Source organism: Furipterus horrens, unplaced genomic scaffold (genome assembly GCF_987537825.1).
Source record: "Furipterus horrens unplaced genomic scaffold, mFurHor1.1.pri manual_scaffold_3, whole genome shotgun sequence".
Classification (NCBI taxonomy): domain Eukaryota; kingdom Metazoa; phylum Chordata; class Mammalia; order Chiroptera; family Furipteridae; genus Furipterus; species Furipterus horrens.
In genome coordinates, this window is record NW_028327173.1 from 15754560 (window position 1) to 15772924 (window position 18365).

Consider the following 18365-nt stretch of genomic DNA (forward strand, 5'->3'; position numbering starts at 1 on the left):
TAAAAACACCTTTTATTTTGGAATAGTTTTACATTTACAGTAAAATTGCAAGGATAGTACAAAGAGTTCCTGTACATCCTTCACCCGGTTTACACTATTGTTAAAATGGTACATTAGTATAGTCCATTTTTCACTCCTACGGAATCAGCCCTGGTACACTACTATTAACTAGACGCCACAGTTTATTCTAATTTCACTAGTTTTTTCTTAACGTCCATTTTCTGTTCTGGCATGCCATCCAGGACACCACATTATATAGAGCCGTCAAGTCACCTTTGCCTCCTCTAGTCGGCGACAATTTCTCAGCCATTCCTTGTTCTGGATGACCTTGACAGTCTTGAGGAGTACCGGTTAGGTTCTACTGAGAGGAACAAGGTGCTTGAAGGGAGGACACTGCCTACCCTGTACTATCTTTTGGATTCTGAATAGGAATGGTTAAAAATCAAGTGTTTGGTGCTGGCTTCGGCAGCACAGGTGCTAAAACCAGAACAACAGAGGATTAGCACAGCCCCTGTGAAAGGATGGCATGCAAATTTGTGAAGCATTCCATATTTTGTAGTGTTTAATGGGGAAAGAGTTTCAGTTTTATAAGATAAAAATGCTCTAGAGCTCTACCGCTCTACGAGGTAAATAACACTACTTAACTATATACACAAAATGGTTAAGATGACAAAGTTAATGTTATGAATTTTTTACCACAATAAAAGAGAGTGTTCTGAAGCAAAAGTAACAAAATGTTAATGTCTGTTCAGAGATGGGCACCCAGGTTATCTGAATGATTATGTTCTGTAATGTTCTGCATATTTGAAAAATTAAAATCTCAGGCCAGGAATTTTGCATGTGCAAAGGCCCTGAGGCAGGATTAAAGCACAGCCAGTGTGCATTGGAAAGCAGAAAGCAAAGGACAAGGTGGCACAGGATGAGAGAATTAGGTAGGGATTTGATCATAGAGCCACAGAAGACAACACCCTTCCCACACATTCCCCAGGCCTCCGCCCTACCAGCCTACACGCCCTTCCTTCCTCAAGCGCTAACAGGGCTCCTGAGTTGGTCTCCCAACCCACCAGTGCCAGCTTCCGCCCAGGCCCTGCTCTATCCTGAGCATGACAAGCTTATTGTTTCCCTTCTCCTGAAGGCTGCTTTCTCTCTAAGAGGCAGTTCTGAGCCAACAGGTTTCTGTGGGCAGATGCCCCAGGGAAGGGTTCACAAAGGCATCACTGTCTGGGGCACCTCCTGGCCCAGCAGAGCAGGATCCTCGCCTGATCCTCCAGTCCCCACATCAAGGAGGAGAGTTCAAAGCTCCCACCAGCCACCCACAGCACACAGCCCAGCCCTGGTCATGGCGCACTTCACCCCTCAGAAGTGAAGAGGGAGGTGGAGGCAGGACACTGGCAGTAGCTGGTAGGCACTAGCTGGATGGTCATCAGGAGAAGCGACAAACCACAGGGCACCAGCAACTCCCATGTGCACAGCACATCAGGAGGAAGGCAGGGCCAGGACTGATATGCTGAAGATAAGCCAGGTATGCTGAGGTCACACAGCTGGCCGAGGTCACACAGCGGGTTCAGATCCTTGGACTCCCTGTCCAATGCCCCTCCCAGAAGCACAAGTGGCCATCTGACTAATGCAGACACAAGGGCCAGGCCTCCCAGTGCACCACTTAGTAGCGAGGCTCTTTGGGCAGACAATGGCCTCCTGACCTTGACCTCCCAAGGGTACAAAGTACAGTGTCAGGCACATTCAACAGATGGTAGTGATTTTTACTGTGACACCCTAGAAACAACCCACCAGAGAGCTGTTATTCAACAGCCGACCCCTGCACCAGGGAGCATTGTTCGGGCTGGCACAGGAAGAATGAGAGGGTAGCAGAGGAACAGAGCAACCCCGGGGCAGGCCTGGCTGTGGTGGGTGCCTTGGGCCTCCAAGAGAACCCTCTGGGACAGACCTCCAGCCTCAGCCCCAGGCTCACCAGTTTTGCTGTGATTAAACGCAGTCAGAGCCACAGAGGAGGCGGTGGGAGCTGGGAGACCTTAGGGTCCAGTCCCCACCCTGATCACAATGCTCCTTGTTACTCTGGGTGGGTCACTTCCTTTCTGAGCCTCGTGCTTGTTTGTTTGTTTTTAATCAGCAAAATGAAGAGTTTGGACTTCATGAAATTAAAGTTCCCTTCAAAACGAATGTCCTAAAGTCCTAAATTCCTCCTCAATTCCTCCTAAATGCCTCCTCAAATAAAGATAGGTACATAGGGATGGATGGGCACCTGCGGGACAGCAGGTATCTCAGACTTGTCTAAAATTTACTTCCCATAGTCTTCCCACCTCAGGAAGCAGCCACTCTATTCTTCCAGGTAATAGGACTAAAACTTTGGAAACTTCCTGGGCCTTTTTATTAAATCTAACTCATTAACAAGCGTAATGGCCAATTTTATGTATCATCCTGACCGGCCGCAGGGTATTCTGATTAAACGTTATTTCTGGGTGTTTCTTTGAAAGCGTTTCCTCCCTAAGGGGGTGGGTGGCACCCAGTCCATTGGGGGCCTGAAGAACAATGGACGGCCTCACTGTTTGAGCTGGGACATCTCATCTCATCTCCTGCCCTCACACTGGGATTCACACCCTCGGCTCCCTGGTTCTTATGCTTTCAAGTTCGACTCAGTCACAACACTGACTTCCCTGTGTCTCCAGCTTGCAGACGGCAGGCCATGGGAATTCTCAGCCTCTGTAATAGCGGGAGCCAGTCCTCATAATAAATAAATCTCCGGGTGTGCATGCGTGTGTGTGTGTGTGTGTGTCCTGTTGCTTCTGCTTCTCTGGAGAACCCTGACTAATACAGTGAGTCCGGCTGGTTTCACCTTTGCACACATCAGACGTGCTGTGTGCCAGGCACTGTTTAAACACCTTCCATATTAAGGCATTTAATCTTCACAATGACTCTGTTGTAGGGGACTGCCCTGCATGGTTTCGGGAATTGTAGCCCTGCTGCAAGCTAGCTATCCCCTAGCCCCCAAGGAGGCCTGTAAGTCTTGACCGGAAGACCGGGAAGGCTGGAGATGAACATGACCCAAAAGCCCATTCAGGGGGTCCTTGTGGGGGCTGGATTTAAAGACTGCACATCCTGCTTTGAGGCTTGCTCTGTTTTTCTTAGCTCTTCAATTAGCAATAGACACTGTGTAACATCAAGTACCCAGAAGGTATATTCGCTTGATGTCCATATAGTGCCAGGAAGCCTAGTGGACTGTGACCCAGAATGCTCACTGTGTTCCTTACATTGTTATTAGTAACCAGTGATTGTTAACAGTAATCCAAGCATTTCAAATTGCTTGATGATTTGTGTATCCTGCCTCTGTATCCCCTGGTTATCCTTCTCAATAAAAGGAGCTTAGAAGGCTTGATTGGGGCTTTTCTCTCCTAGAGAGATCAGCCACCTTTCCTCCTCCCAGACAAAATACAGTGTTTGGTTACTTATTGTCTCTCATCCGTGATCCTGAGACCGCTGCTGGACAGTGAGTTTCCACCGAGCCAAGGGCGTTGGGGGGTGGCCCACCTCACTCTGTGAAGTAGGTGCTCTTATCCCCGTCCCACAGATGAGGAAACTAAGGCATGGAGAGGTTAAGTGACTATTGCCATGATGGGACTGAGGTTTGCAAGCTACAAGGCCCCAGTGCCTGAGCGTTGGCCTCAAGACTACAGCACACTGCCTTCCAGGACCTTCTAAGCACCTGCCACCACAGCTCTGGCCCAGGCACCACTGTCTCTCATCAATCCCCTAAGTAGACACCCTGCTGTCCCCTCACCTGTCCCCTCAGGGCACCACTGTTATAGTTATTCTCAACAGAGCAATAGAGAGCTTTTAAAAGGGAACTCAGGTCATGTCACCCCCTTGTTCAAAGCCTTCCAGGACTTCCATGTCACTCAGAGACAAAATTAAAATACCACGACCTGACCTGCCAGGCTCTATAGGACCTGTCCTCATCTCCTGCCACTGCCTGCTTCTCTCCCTCCATGTCAGCCACACTGGCCTCTTTGCTCAACACACCCAGAGGCCTTTGCACTTGCTGTTCCATTCTCTCTGCCTGGAACACCCTTCCTCAGTTCCCACTCAGCTCGTGCCATCACCTACCAATGAAGTCTTCCCAGAAAACCCTGCTTAAAATATCAACTGGCCCCCAGCACCCTCCTCTTCCTTCCGCTTTCTGTCACATCTTCTCATCACAGCATGCTCATCATCTGATCTGTGGCCTGTCTACTGTTTCTCTCCCCACTAGACAAAACCCTCCATGAAGGCAGGACCTGGGCTTGTTTGTTTATTGCTTTATCCCCTGGACTCAGAATAGTCCTTTACCATAGGTGCTTAATAAATATGTACTGAGTAAATGAATGAACACAGGACTAAATGAAGTTCCTCCAGGTACAAGTGCAGTCCCGTGGGAGTTCAGAGGTGGCATTAGTCATGGCTGGGGATGGGAGCATCATGTGATTGGAGAGGAAGTCTGGAAAGGCTTCTTGAAGAAGTTGGGATCTGAGCTGGGCCAGCTGGCTTCACTGAGAGATTTAAGCACAGCAGCACAAAATGTCTGCACCACCATAAATAGGGATCAAGTCGAGGTAGGTGGCAAAGGCGGGGGGTGCCCAGGATGCTCTCCCTGGCTGACTGATAAACTCAGGCAGGTCAGCCCTGCAGAATGGATTCCAGTTTTTCCTTAAGCCATGTTGTAAATGACCACATGTGGTAGACCTTCTTGGAAGCCCATGAATAGTCAAACCATAAAGTTAAATCTGCAAAGCCTCAGCTCTGTTGCTCTGGGCCCCATGAGCAATTCCAATATTCTCTAGTAGGGGGAAATCAGAAAAGCAAGACAGAAAATGTGACTGGATGGTGTGAGAGAACACGTGATTAATGGTGGGGCATCTAGGACTATAAGAGGCTGAAGTGAGAGAGGCCCAGGTGGGCTGGAGTACTTGAAGAAGGCTGTATGGGAAAGGTGCCACATGACCCATGTCTGGAAGGATAGTCTGAATTCTCTGTCAGTTAGAATATTTTTTATTGCAAACAATAGAAAACCTGAGTAAAAATGGCCTAAGACATGAGGATATTTATATTGGCTTAACAAGTTTAAAGAAAAGCAGTCCCAGGGTTGGTTTAATAGCTCCAAAAGGACCTTTGCTCCTTCTCCCCTCCCTTTCTGGCATCCTCAGCTGGTCAGCTCTCAGCTTTGAACTGAATTCTTATTGCTTCACAGTAGCAATATGGCTGCCATCACTTCAAGCATTACCTCCTCCCGCAACACTGTCCAAGGCAGGAAAGGCGGCCCAAATGTCCACTGTGAATAAGAAATTATGATGTGCCTTTCGGCCAAGATGGAGGCCTAGACAGACACACTGTGTCTCCCTCCACAACTAAGAAGGAATACAACTACCTCAAAGCTAGAAACCAGAAGTTCCAGAAAATCAAACTGCATGGAAGTCCAACAAACAAAGATATAAAGAAGAAATACTCATCCAGACAGGCAGGAGGGGCAGAGCCGGGGCAGAGAGGATGCAGTGTGGTGGTGGCAGCAGCGGCGGCAGCAGCAGGCCGGCAGAAAGCACAGTTACACATTTTTAAAAGTCAGGAAGGACACCTGGGAATGTTCCCAGCTTCTCACCAGACCACACAGCTCACGGTCCCAGCACCGGGAAAATCAAGCCTCATTGCTTCTGACTGTGCAGACCAGTGGGGGTTGGGGTGGAGGCAGAAACTGCCAGTCTCTCAGCAGAGTCTGCTTGGTTAAAGGGCCCCACGGTCCTAGAACGTTCACAGACTCACCCACTCTGGGTAAGATGGCCCGGGCAGCAGCTAGAGGGGCGCCAGACCGGTGCGGAAGTGGGAGAAGTGCCTGGAAAAGGGGTGAGTGCTGGGCAAGCGGCATTATTCCTTCTCAGACCCTTCCCCCAAATCCAGCACCACAACATAGTGAAACAGGTCGCCCTGTACTGACGAATCCCTAAGGCTCTGCCACTTACAATGTAACAGGAGCAACAGCTCTACCTGGGATGTGGAAGCAAACAAACACAGGAGCCTGTCAAGATGAGAAGACAGAGAAGTATGGCCCAAAAGGGGAACAGATCAAGGTTCCAGTGGGAGAACTAAGTGACAAGGAGATAGCCAACCTAATAGACACAGAATTCTAAACACTGGTGATAAAGATGCTCACAGGCTTGACTGATATGCTTGAGTATGGCAAACGCATAACAGAATAAGTGAAGGCTAAGCTAAGTGAAATGAAGGAAAATCCACACAAAACCAATGGTGAAGGGAAGGAAATCAGGGTTCAAATCAATGATATGGAACATAAGGAAGAAGAAAGCAGGCAACCAGTACAGAATGAGGAAACAAGAATTGAAAAAATGAAGAGAGGCTTGGGAACCTCTGGGACAACTTTAAATGTGCCAACATCCGAATCATAGGGTTGCCAGACAGGGAAGAGGAAGAGCAAGAAATTGAAAACTTATGTGAAAAAATAATGAAAGAATACTTCCCAAATTTTGCAAAGGAAACAGACATACAAGTTCAGGAAACACGGAGAGTCCCAGGCAAGCTGGACCCAGAGGGGACCACACCAAGACACATCATGATTAAAATGCCAAAGGTGAAAGATAAAGAGAGAATCCTAAAAGCAGCAAGAGAGAAGTGGAGAGTTACCTACATAGGGGTGCCTATAAGACAATCAGCTGATTTCTCAAAAGGAACTTTTAGGCAAGAAGGGACTGGCAAGCAGTATTCGATGTAATGAAAAGCAAGGATCTACAACCAAGGTTACTTTATCCAGCAAAGCTATTATTTAGAATGGAAGGGCAGATGAAGTGCTTCTCAGACAAGGTAAAACTAAAAGAGTTCATCATCACCAAGCCATTATTATATGAAATGTCAAAGAGACTTACTTAAGAAAAAGATCAAAACTATGAACACTAAAATGAAAACAAACTCACAACTAAAAATTATGATGCGTTCATAAAATGGAAATCCCAAAGCAATTAAAAATATTAAAAAATGAAGAATTGCTGCCCTAGCTGGTGTGGTTCAGTGGGTTGAGTGCTGACCTGCAAACTGAAAGGTTGTCAGTTCAATTCCCAGTCAGGGCACATGCCTGGGTTTCGGGCCAGGTCCCCAGTTGGCAGTGTGTGAGAAGTAAACTATGAATGTATCTCTCACACATCGATGTTTCTCTCCCTTTCTATCTCCTTCCCTTTCTCTCTCTAAAAATAAATAAACAAAATGTTTTTTATAAAAAAAGAATTGCTTTAAGTAACAGTATGGATAATGCTGTTTAACAAAAGAGCCTGATGTGGGGGATATTATAATGGGGAAGTCATTTATGTGTTGGGGTAGGAGGAATCGGAGAAATCTCTGTATCTACCTCTCAATTTTTCTGTGAACCTAAAACTGCTCTTTAAAAAGAAATGTCTTATAAAAAAGAAGCTAAATGAAGATACACAAGGTGATTCCACTTATATGAGCAGACAAGACAACTATGGTGATACAAGTCAGAAAAATGGTTACCTCTGATAGGTGCTATTGCCCGGGAGGGGGCATGCGGGAGCCCTCTAGGGTGCTGGAAACATTTTATATTTTGATCTGAGTAGCGGTTATGTGGGTATATAAGCAAAAATTATTGAGCTGTTTGTTCATACCTCAGTTTTTTAAAAATCAAAACAGTGAAAGGAAAAGGGGGCCCTGGGGCATATCCACTGTGTGGGCCTATCTAGTCAGGGGATCATTTTTCCAAAGGCTCCGGCAGCTTTCCCCAAATGTCTCTTGGGCCAGAACTGGGTCACATGCACACCCCAATACCCATCACCAGCCAAGAGGGGTGGAAGTGTCATGACTTGTAAAGACCAATCACAATCCAGTCCACGGAGTTGGGCACCCTATTGCTGGATCAAAACCAGGGCTCAGTTGCAAAAGAAGATGGGTGAGGGCTGCTGGGTGGGCACCCAGTAGTAACTGCCACAAGTGCAGTCAGCCCCGAGAAGAACTGAAAGTCAATCGGGCAGGAATCATAAAAGCGAAAGTAGCTGCTGCTCCCTGGGCGCCCCCACATGCGTGTGCTGTGCAAAGCACTCAGAGGGGGCTCTCCTGCCTCTTCAATATGGCAGCAAGTGAAGAAGATGCACAGAAATGATGAGGGGGAAAGCTCTAGGAATTATTGCCAGAAACCAGTTATATTCAGAATTATAGGATAAATAGCTGAATGGATAGATGGATGGATAGAAGGATGGGTGGATGGTAGATGGCAGAGGAATGGCTGGATGAATTTATCTTAAGGAATTGGCTCACACAATGATGGGGTCAGGCAAGTCAAAAATCGACAGGGCAACAGTTTGGAATCTTCAAACAGACTGAAAAACTCAGGCAGGAGTTGATGTTACAGCCTTGGGGGAGAATTTCTCATCAGTTTTTGCTGTTAAGGCTTTCAATTGATTGAATGAGGCCTACCCTCCCTATCAAGGGTAATCTCCTTTACTTAAAGGCAGCTGATTAACCACATCTGTTAACCACATTTACAAAATCCCTTCACAGCTAGATTAGTATTTGATTAAATAATTGGGTAAAAACTGACACCTAACACTGACTGTCAGCCTCAACTGAGCTTCCCTTAGCTCTTGCCCATTTCCTCAATCCACCCCACCCCAACTCCCCTTCCTCCTCTGAGCTCAAATGACCCGAGTTAACCTTCACACAGTGGCATTTCCGTGGACAAGATCTCCAGGGACATCACCCAGTAGGGCTCCACATTGGAGTGGGAGTGGGATGGAACCTGGAAGAAGAGACACCCAACTTGGTCAAATCAGCCACAAAACCCTGAAAAAGGAAAGAAAAACCTGCTCCCCAGATCAGCTGACCTTTCTCTGGGTTCTTGGTGTTTTCTGCTCCATGGATTCCTTGGTATTTGCTGTCTCTCATAAACATATTTCTGTGATATATACTGTAAATCTGCTTCATTTGAAATTCACAGTTAATGACCTATTCCCTCATATTCAGGAAACAGAGTAAGGTTCCGGCTTTTAGAGGCCAGGAGTTTACTAGCCAGAATATGACAAGTATTACAAAGTATAGGCCTGCTCTAAAAGCACTTAAGAAACAGTCTCTGTCAGAAATTTCAAGAATACCTTCAAATAACATCATTTATCTGTCAAGAGGCCAAGGTGGTGGGGAGTGACGGTGGGTGGAGAGTAATGAGTGCTTGATCAAATCCATACTTTCAGCTCCCCGAGTGCAGGATAAATATTTCCTAACTCTTCTCACTCTGCAAAGGTTTGTGTGCACACTTGGCGGGGGGGGTGAGGGGAGGTGTATGGGTGCAAGTGTGGGCAGGCACACACGGGCACCTTCCACCAGCCCCCACGGCTGACACAAACCCAGCTCCACCATAATCTGAACTCTACATTGAAGGAGTAATTTAATAAAATGAGTATCCCTCATTTCGGGTCGGCCCACTTAACTGAAATCCAAAGCCAGCTCTGTAGTAAATTGGGCTGTGGACAAATCGATTAGGCCCATCCACACTTTCTCATTTTCAATAGAGTCCGGGCTTAACCAGGTTAATTTTTGTTAAACGCATTACCCAGGTACTCTCCTCTTACCAGCCCAATGATTTTGTGTCGGGCCTGAAGGATTGTAATTGCAATCAGCGAGACGCCAAATGAACAGGGTGATTTACTGAGGGCCACAGAGCAGGCCGCCTCCTACCTGCCAGCCTCCGGGGCAGGAACTTTCCTCCTCGGATCTTGTCATGACTGACGGTCCCAGAGTCCGGAAGAAGGCGCCAGGTGAGAGGCCACCCTGGGGAGAACAGGATGCTGCTGCCTTTGGACACCCATTCTGTGGTCCTCTCCAAGCTGGGGATGGAGGAAAGAGGGCCTCTTTGTTCCCCGGAACAGACTCAGGAGGGTGGGGCTTCCGGGGGCCAGCATGGATGCTGCTGGTCCTCCTGAGTCATGCCCAGTCTCTCCTAACTGTTGTGCAGGGGACGTTCTGGCCTGACTTTTCTGTGTCCACCGGACCTCAGGCTTCAAGGGGACAGGCCCAGTAGTCCCCCCTCAGGCCCCACCTTATTTCCCCAGCCTGCTCTCCCCTCTGCTCTCTTTGGGCCCGACACCCACACACCCTGCAGTCTCCACACCTGTGACCTGAACCACTGATCTCACTCTAAACACCCCAGTCCCCTCATCTGCTGACTGAGTGTGACAAGGACTCCTGCTCTCAACGTTCTAAAGACACGGCCTGGGGAGCAGCCCACCCAGCGCCTGGCACATGGTGAGGCTTCTATAAATGTCGACTGTAGGCATTTTCCTTAAGAAGAGAAGCTGGAAAGGACAGACCTCATTTAGTGCTGGCGAGGACGGGGAGAAATTGGAACCCTCCTCCGTTGCTGGGGGGAATGTAAGATGGTACAGCCGCTTTGGAAACCAGTTCCTTATGGAGGTAAACGTGCACTTATCATATGAGCCAGCAATTTTCACTGGTAGGTATCTCCCCAGGAGAAATGAAAGCATATGCGCACACAGACTGTACACAAATGTTCATAGCCATTTTGCTCACAATATCACATAACTGGAAATAATCCCGAAGTCCATCAACAGATAACTGGGTAAACAAAGTGTACTATATGAGGGGGCTACCCCCCCAAAAAACAGAATTATCTTCTGGGGGGCAGGCCCCTTATAGTATAAGCTTCCCCCACTAGGTGAGTGTTCTAGGAACCCATGTGTATCAGTGCACCAGCTGACGTTGTTGTGAGAGGCTGCATTCAACTTCAGTTAATTTTTTTGAAGGCTCTTTTGGTGTGTTTGCCCACTTCATGATGGGTAATTTATGAACACACCTGCTCACACCATGCTGAGCGTTCAGCAGTTTTTGACCCAAAACAGCATGACCCCCATGCCCCACCCTCCCTATTCGCCCGATCTCTCCCCAGGTGATTTTATTTTGTTGCTCTGGATTAAAAAATGTCCTCAAAGGGAAATGTTTTGCCAATGTGGAAGAGGTGAAACAAAAAATGGCAGAAGCACTAAAAGGCATCAAAACCAACGAGTTCCAAACTGTTTTGAGCAGTGGAAAAAACATCTCAATAGGTGTATTGCATCAGATGGAGAGTATTTGAAGGTGACTGAAGTTTAAACATCTAAGAATAAATACACGAGTTTTTATAAATAAATTCTGGGTTTTGGGGGTCACCCCTCGTATCTTTTTTATTTAGCAATAAAAAGGAATGAACAACCAACCACCTGCTATGACATGTGTAATCCACAAAACCATCATGCTAAGTGAAAGGAGCTGGACACACAAGACCACATAGTGAGTGTATGATTCCATACATATGACATGTCCAGGAAAAGCCAATGTAGACAGACAGAGAGGAGATTAGTGGTTGTGTTGGGGCTCAGAATGGGAATAAAGGTTTAACTATACATGGGCATTAGGGATCTTTCTGAGGTGGCAAAACATGTTCTGAAACTCGATTGTGGTGATGGTTGCACAACTCAGTAAATTTACTAAAAAGCACTGAACTGTACACATAAAAAGGATAAGTTTTATAGAATGTAAATTATGCCTCAGTAAAGTTGTTTAAAAAGAGAGAATGAGGGAGTGGCTGGAACCTGCCCCTTATGAAGAAGGCTGCAGCCTTAGATGGATTTGGGTTTGTTTGTTTGTTTGTCCATTTGTTTGTTTTGCCAACGTAGGGGAACAAGCTTTTGTTGGGACTGAGACACATGTCAATATATGAGATACTGGTATAAATCGCCCAGTGCAGGGCCCAGCACAATGCTGGGAATGACAGCAGCCATCATCTATCATATGCTGTCTCTTTTTAATTGCAAAAGGTCTCCTAGAAGAGGAAAGACTTAAGGAGGGGAAGGGGTACAATTGAGCTTTTACAGGCACTATCTGCCCTCTGGATTTTCAACATGTGAAATACCCATAAAAACCCATTGTCAGCCCTGGCTGGTGTGGCTCAGTGGATTGAGTGCTGGCCTGGAAACAAAAGGGTCACTTGTTCAATTCCCAGTCAGGGCATATGCCCAGGTTGTGGGCCGGGTCCCCAGTAGGGAGTGTGCCGGAGCCAAACTCACATTGATGTTTCTCTCCCTCTCTTTCTCCCTTCTTCCCTGTCTCCCTAAAAATAAATAAATAAATCTTTAAAAAAAAAGAAAACCCATTGTCAGTGGGCACCAAATAGAAATTCAGCTGTGCATGCACTGCTTATTGAGCACCTTCCACGTGCACAAACAAGTTACTGAATCTGGGCCTCAGTTTCTTCATCTATAAAATGGGATGATAGTATCAGCAACCTGATAAGCTTAATGTAAGGATTACTTGAGTTAATATTCGGAAAGTGCTTAGAACAAGGCTGGGCAAATAGCAATTGTCAGCTATGATCATTACTTTGTAATTCAGGACCTTCTTCCCAGCTTCACTTCAAGAGTGGCCTAGTCAAAAGGTGGCTGCCAGCCTGGCTGCTGCTGCTGACTTCCAGGCTATGCACCTGCCCCTTCCATAAGCAGAAAACAAGGTGGGGGAATCTCTGGCACATCCCTACATCTGTTCTTCACAGCAGCCCTTACTGAATCTGTGATGTCGCTGTCCTCGTGCGATGATTTAAGCCAGGGCTCTCTCTCCCATTGGACTGCACGCTTCATCTGGGCAGAGACAAGGCCAGTTTCTGCTTATCGCTGTGTCTGTCCCCATCCACCAGGCCTAACAAGCTCTCAGTTAATATTTATGGAAGGAAGAAAATGAGCAAGACAAAGAGAGGCAGGGAGGGAAAGAGGAAGGAGCCACCAGCATTGGCCGAAACAGCTCTCCCAAGATAAATGTTTTTATTACCAAACAAACTCCCAATCCTAAACCCCAAGTCTTCCAGTCCAGTGATGGGAAGCATAGGGGAGAATAGAAAATTTAATTAAAACCAGGGAATGACCCACAAATTGGTACCAAGTTGCTCCTCATTTAGGCCTTCAGAATTGGTGGTGCCAAGAGCACAGAAGCTGATCGCCAACAGGTGTTATTCTGAATGCTGCCAGGCCCTACTCTAATGACCTTACACACACCACTTAATCCTCAGCCCTCCGAGGCAGGTACTATTGCTGCTCCCATTTTATAAATGAGAGGACTGAGGCCCAGAGGGTTTCAGTTACTTGCCCAAGGTCACACAGCTACCTGACTGTTTAGGCCCACATAGTTTTTTAAAGATTTTATTTAGTTAGTTTTAGAGAAGCTGGAAGGGAAGGAGAAAGAGAGGAGGGCTCACATAGTTTGATTCTGGAACCTGTGCCCTTAACTAGTACATGATTCTTCCAGAAGACAGGAAAATGTTTAAGGAATTAATGAGTAGCATTTCTTTTCTGATGCAATGGACCTTGGGAACCCATGATAAGAAAAACCCAAACAACCAATGCTGGTATCATAAGGCTGGCAGATCTCTTGCAGATGCTGTCATTCATTCAGGAAGCATTTACGGAGCACCTAACCCTCTGTTTCCTCATCTGTAAAGTGGGAATAGTAACGACAGAATGTGCCTTGTAGGGTAAGGCACTCGGAACACACGGCCATGGACACAGCAGGGGCTCAATAAGTGTTTGCTGTACTGCTGTCCACTTGAGGGGCCCCTGGCAGAGCTGTGGGAACAGAACATGCAGAAGACAAAGGCTTTCCCCAGAGAAGCCTACTAGCTAGTAGGGAAATGGACAAACCATCAGAACCCAGTCATTCTTTAGAAAATGAAAAAGTGCTTCTTTGACCAAAATGTTAGATCTTGGCTTTATTTATAATATAAAATGCTAGTTGAGCCCTGGCTGGTGTGGCTCAGTGGATTGAGCACCAGCCTGCGAACTGAAAGGTCACAGGTTTGATTCCCAGTCAGGGCACATGCCTGGGTTGTGGGCCAGGTGCCCTGCTAGCAGTAAGCAAGAAGCAATCGAATGATTTATTTCTCACACATTGATGTTTCTTTCCCTCTCTTTCCCCCTTCCTTTCCCCCCTCTCTAAAAATAGTTAAAAGAAAATCTTTTTTAAAATGCTGGTTGAATTAAATATATTACATACACACAAATGAGTGCATGTAAAACTAGTGACAACTGAAGGTCAATGGATTGTATTAATGTTCATTTTCAATGTTGATTTCCTGGTTGTGATATTGTACTACAGGTGAGCAAGATGTTACCCTGGGCAGAAATTGAGTGATGGCTATATGGGATCTTTCTATATTACTTCCTACAACCGCATGTGAGTCTATAATGATGTCAAAATAAAAACTTTAAAAATAAAGCTCTTGGATCTTTGAAGAGAAGTTGATCCATCACGGAGGCACTATTTAGAACTTTTAATTCCGCTAATATATACACATAAATGTTATTATGAGCATCTGTATGAGTTAATGGATATTAACTAAACTTATTGTGGTAATCATTTTGCAATACATATAAGTCAAGTCATTATCCTGTACACCTTAAACTTATCCAGTGCCGTATGTCAATTCTTGCTCAATGAAAGTGAAAGGAAAACAGCGCTGTTGTGAACACCAAGTTTGCCTGGAAATCATAGTAACGATAGTACTGTGATTAGGTGCCAGGCATGCGTTACATACGTCATCTCCAGTCCTCACGAATGAGCTGCAAGATGGCATTTTTCATCTCTAAATTCAGATGAGAGCTTAAATTTGTTCAGAACATAAGGGAAATTGTGGTCTGGCTTTGTGTCTGCTGAAAAGTTCTATCCAGTGCACACTGCAGCCAAGAGCCTGGCGGCGGGGGGGGGGGGATGGCATGACATGCCACTCTGTCCCTCTGTGCCTCCACCCTTAAAAAAAAAAATGGCTGTGATTGATAAGGAAGATGAAGGTGCTAGTGGGGTTAGTGATGTCAAGATAGTAGTGACTCCTGGAAAAAGTCTCCAAAAGCAAGAATAAAAACTTTTCACATTAGTGGCCAAAGAGCCAAGAAAAGCATGGCTTTCATTTGGCTCAATGGTGCCATTTGCCAAAAGGCAGCGATGTTCTATATGTGAAAGGTAATCCTTCCCTCTGATTTCATAAGAAGAACAAGGTGACTTGTCACTTGCTTTATAAAAGCAACTTCCAGGGTCAACCATTGGTGTAATATTAGATCCACCCAGGCCACGTTGCCTTCTCCAGGTGTTCTATCTGAATCAGGATTCAAAACGACACTTAAACATCCAGAACAGACCTGTCCTGTTCAGCCTGGGATATCCTTACTGAGCCTGGAAAGGGAATTTATACCTTTTAGAAATATTTAGAAACATTGGGAGTAAATTTCAGAAAATATTTAGAAACTATAATTTTCTAAATTATATTCGGAATATAATACCAAATAATTTGGGGCCCCAAAACATCATTTTAGAAAAGGAAGACTTCTTTATATCAGCACTGCCCTTTGGTAATTGTGCAGGAAAAAGGTGGATGACAGAGTCATCACTGATATCTATAGATGCCGGGAGCTCCCAAAAGCATAATGCAAACTTGGTACAAAGTGGGAGCATGGTTCCTGGGAACCAAGTCATTGGCAGAGACATGAATCCTCAGTTGTCCAGCTCTGGACACACCCCAGCATTCCAGTGGGGCAGCTTCCTTACTCATTCCAGGGAAGATTCTTCCCCTGGTCTGTGGCATGAAAGTGGCATAAGGATGAGTCATTTTTATGAACCATGGTGGACTATTGAAGGAACGTGCCATGCATGGAAAGGTCTGGATGGGAACATTATAAATTTTTAAGCACAAGTGAGATCAACCCATAATCTCTTGGCATAAAATATGATCGGCTGCCCGCCCTTCCCTCTGCACGCCGAGCTCACGGGCAGGGGAAGCAGGCCCTCAGGCCCTCACCGCATATCCGGAAGGCGGTAGAAGACGCCATCTAATGAGACCGTGACATGAGGAAGATATATGAACATGTTCTCAAGCCAGAGCGCTAATTCCAGCTGGTTTGCCATCTCTGTCCTTCCTACAAACAAAACAATAACTGTCTTCATCCCTCACCCCTCTCAAGAGAGGCAGAGAAGCATGGTCACTGAGCACAGTGGTCAGGAGCACGTGTTCTGGCCTCAGGTGACGCTGGGCAAGTGACCTGTACCTCAGCTTCCTCCTGTGTAAAACATGGAAGATAGTAATTTTTCCCGTGCTCCCTGGGATGTTGTGAGGGTTTAATGCAACTACCCAGGTTTGGGGCTCTTAGTGGGGGTGCTCTGCACTTGGGAAAGGTCCTACACAGGGTTTATTTGTAGCATGGGCGTCGTTCCAGGATGCATGCTGAGTCTCGCCTTCAGTATTTCATTAAACCATCATAACACAGCATGAGGTAGCACCCCCCACACACACACTCATTTTTCAGAGGAGGAAACTGAGGTCCAGTGAAGTGAAGTGGCTTTGTCTCCAAAGCCTGGGAGGCCCCTAAGAGTCACCCCCGTGTGCACAGTGCATCCCCACCGTCCTCACATCCTCACGTCCTCACCTACAGGCCTTCCCGAGGAGCCTTCCGCTTGTCCCCCTCTTTCCTGTCACAGAGGTACTGTTCTCCTGAAACCCGGTTCCATTTACCGTAACAAAAGCAGTGCTATTGGCTGTAGCTTCCAGGCCAGAGCACTCCACAAGGGGTCTCTGTGTGGGCAGCGCCCCCGAGCCCCGCAGCCCTGCAGCTCTGCCCCCCCCCCCCGCCCCTGGCCCCTGCTCCAGCCCAGGCCTGGCTCTGTGTCTCCACCTCCAGACACAGCTCTGCTGTGCATTTGCCCCCCCAGAACCCAGCTACTCATTACTGGCCCAGCAAACCTGCCGCCAGCATACTCAGACCTACTCAGCAAATAAAAACATTTCTCTTCCAATCCACCACTTTGGGCCTCTGAGCCATGTGGGAGAGCTGTGTTCCCTCACCTCTCAGCTTCCCTTACACAGGCGGACCCAGGAACGGAAACACCCACCATCCCGACCTCGCTGCCAAAGACATTTCAGGGAGACCAGGAAAGGGGGAACGTGTCGGTGAGTGTGTGAGCGTGTGTGTGAGTGTGTGTGGCTGAATGTGAGTGTGTGCATGTGTGTGTGTGCGGCTGAATGTGAGTGTGTGCATGTGTGTGAGTGTGTGCGGCTGAATGTGAGTGTGTGCATGTGTGTGAGTGTGTGCGGCTGAATGTGAGCGTGTGCATGTGTGTGAGTGTGTGCAGCTGAATGTGAGTGCGTGCATGTGTGTGTGTGGCTGAATGTGAGTGTGTGCATGTGTGTGAGTGTGTGTGGCTGAATGTGAGTGCATGCGTGTGTGTGAGTGTGTGTGGCTGAATGTGAGTGTGTGCATGTGTGTGAGTAAATGTGAGCACGCACAAGCATAGGAAAGCATTGTGAGTACATGTGAGCATATCCGAATGTGTATGAATGAGTGTATGAGTACATGGGAGTGTGAGTAAATGCGTGTGAATGGCATGTGTGTGTGAGTGCATGTGTGTGAGAAGAGGTGTGAGCAAGTGTGAGTGTGCATGAGTAAGGGAATATATGTGAGTATACATGAGTAAACATGTGTACTTGTGTTCCCCAGAGCCTCCCGCTGCTATGCCCAGAGGAACTGAGCTGAGGGGTATGGTGGGGACAGACAAGGGGTTCTGCTACTACTTTCTAGTCCTGGAAGGGTTCACCTGACAGACCCCAGCCTGAAAGCATCTGCTCTTCCACCCGAGCTGGCAGAGGGGGCAGCAGGACATCATCTTCACTTGGCAAATGGAGAAGTGAAGAAAGGTGTGTGCGCCTACATCCTGGCCTCTCCCCCAACCACCCCCAACACTGGGAGCACACTGTGCACCACCACCCCACCCTGCAGTCTCCGCTGTCAGCACTGGGAGCCGACCGCCTCGTCCCAGGGACATAGCTGCTTGGCTCTGTGCCCAGGATAGAGTCACTCACACCTCACCGGGACTCGGTTTGCCCTCAGTAATAGCCAATAGCTTCCTGGGCACCGACTGGGTGCCACACACTGTTATCCTCCTGGCAGCCCTCTGTGGAGGGGGGCTGAGAGAGGAGCATCCCAATTTTCCAGATGAAGAAACTGAGGATCAGAGAGATGAAGCAACTAAACTTGTCCATACATCTGTGATTGTTTCCTTAAGACAAGATCATGGACGTGCAATGGCTGGGCTATAGGACAGACACAATGAAAGCTTCTAACACATCTTACGAAGGGTCCTCCAGAAATCTGGTGTCACTCTGCGCTCTTACCAGCCAATTTCCCTCTTTGTTTGAAAATCTCAGTCCCACCTTTTCAAAGGCCTGACCTGTAATCCCAAAGTCAATCCCTTCGCCAGTTCTGCTGGAGGTCTCGCAGGTCCCAAGAGAC

General features: G+C 47.1%; 1 non-coding gene across 1 annotated transcript; it reads left to right on the forward strand.

Moving 5' to 3' along the window:
• Positions 1 to 453: 453 nt before the first annotated feature.
• Positions 454 to 556, forward strand: LOC150014373 (U6 spliceosomal RNA). Its single transcript, XR_016510218.1, has one exon. It is a non-coding gene; the product is annotated as a U6 spliceosomal RNA (small nuclear RNA).
• Positions 557 to 18365: the final 17809 nt, after the last annotated feature.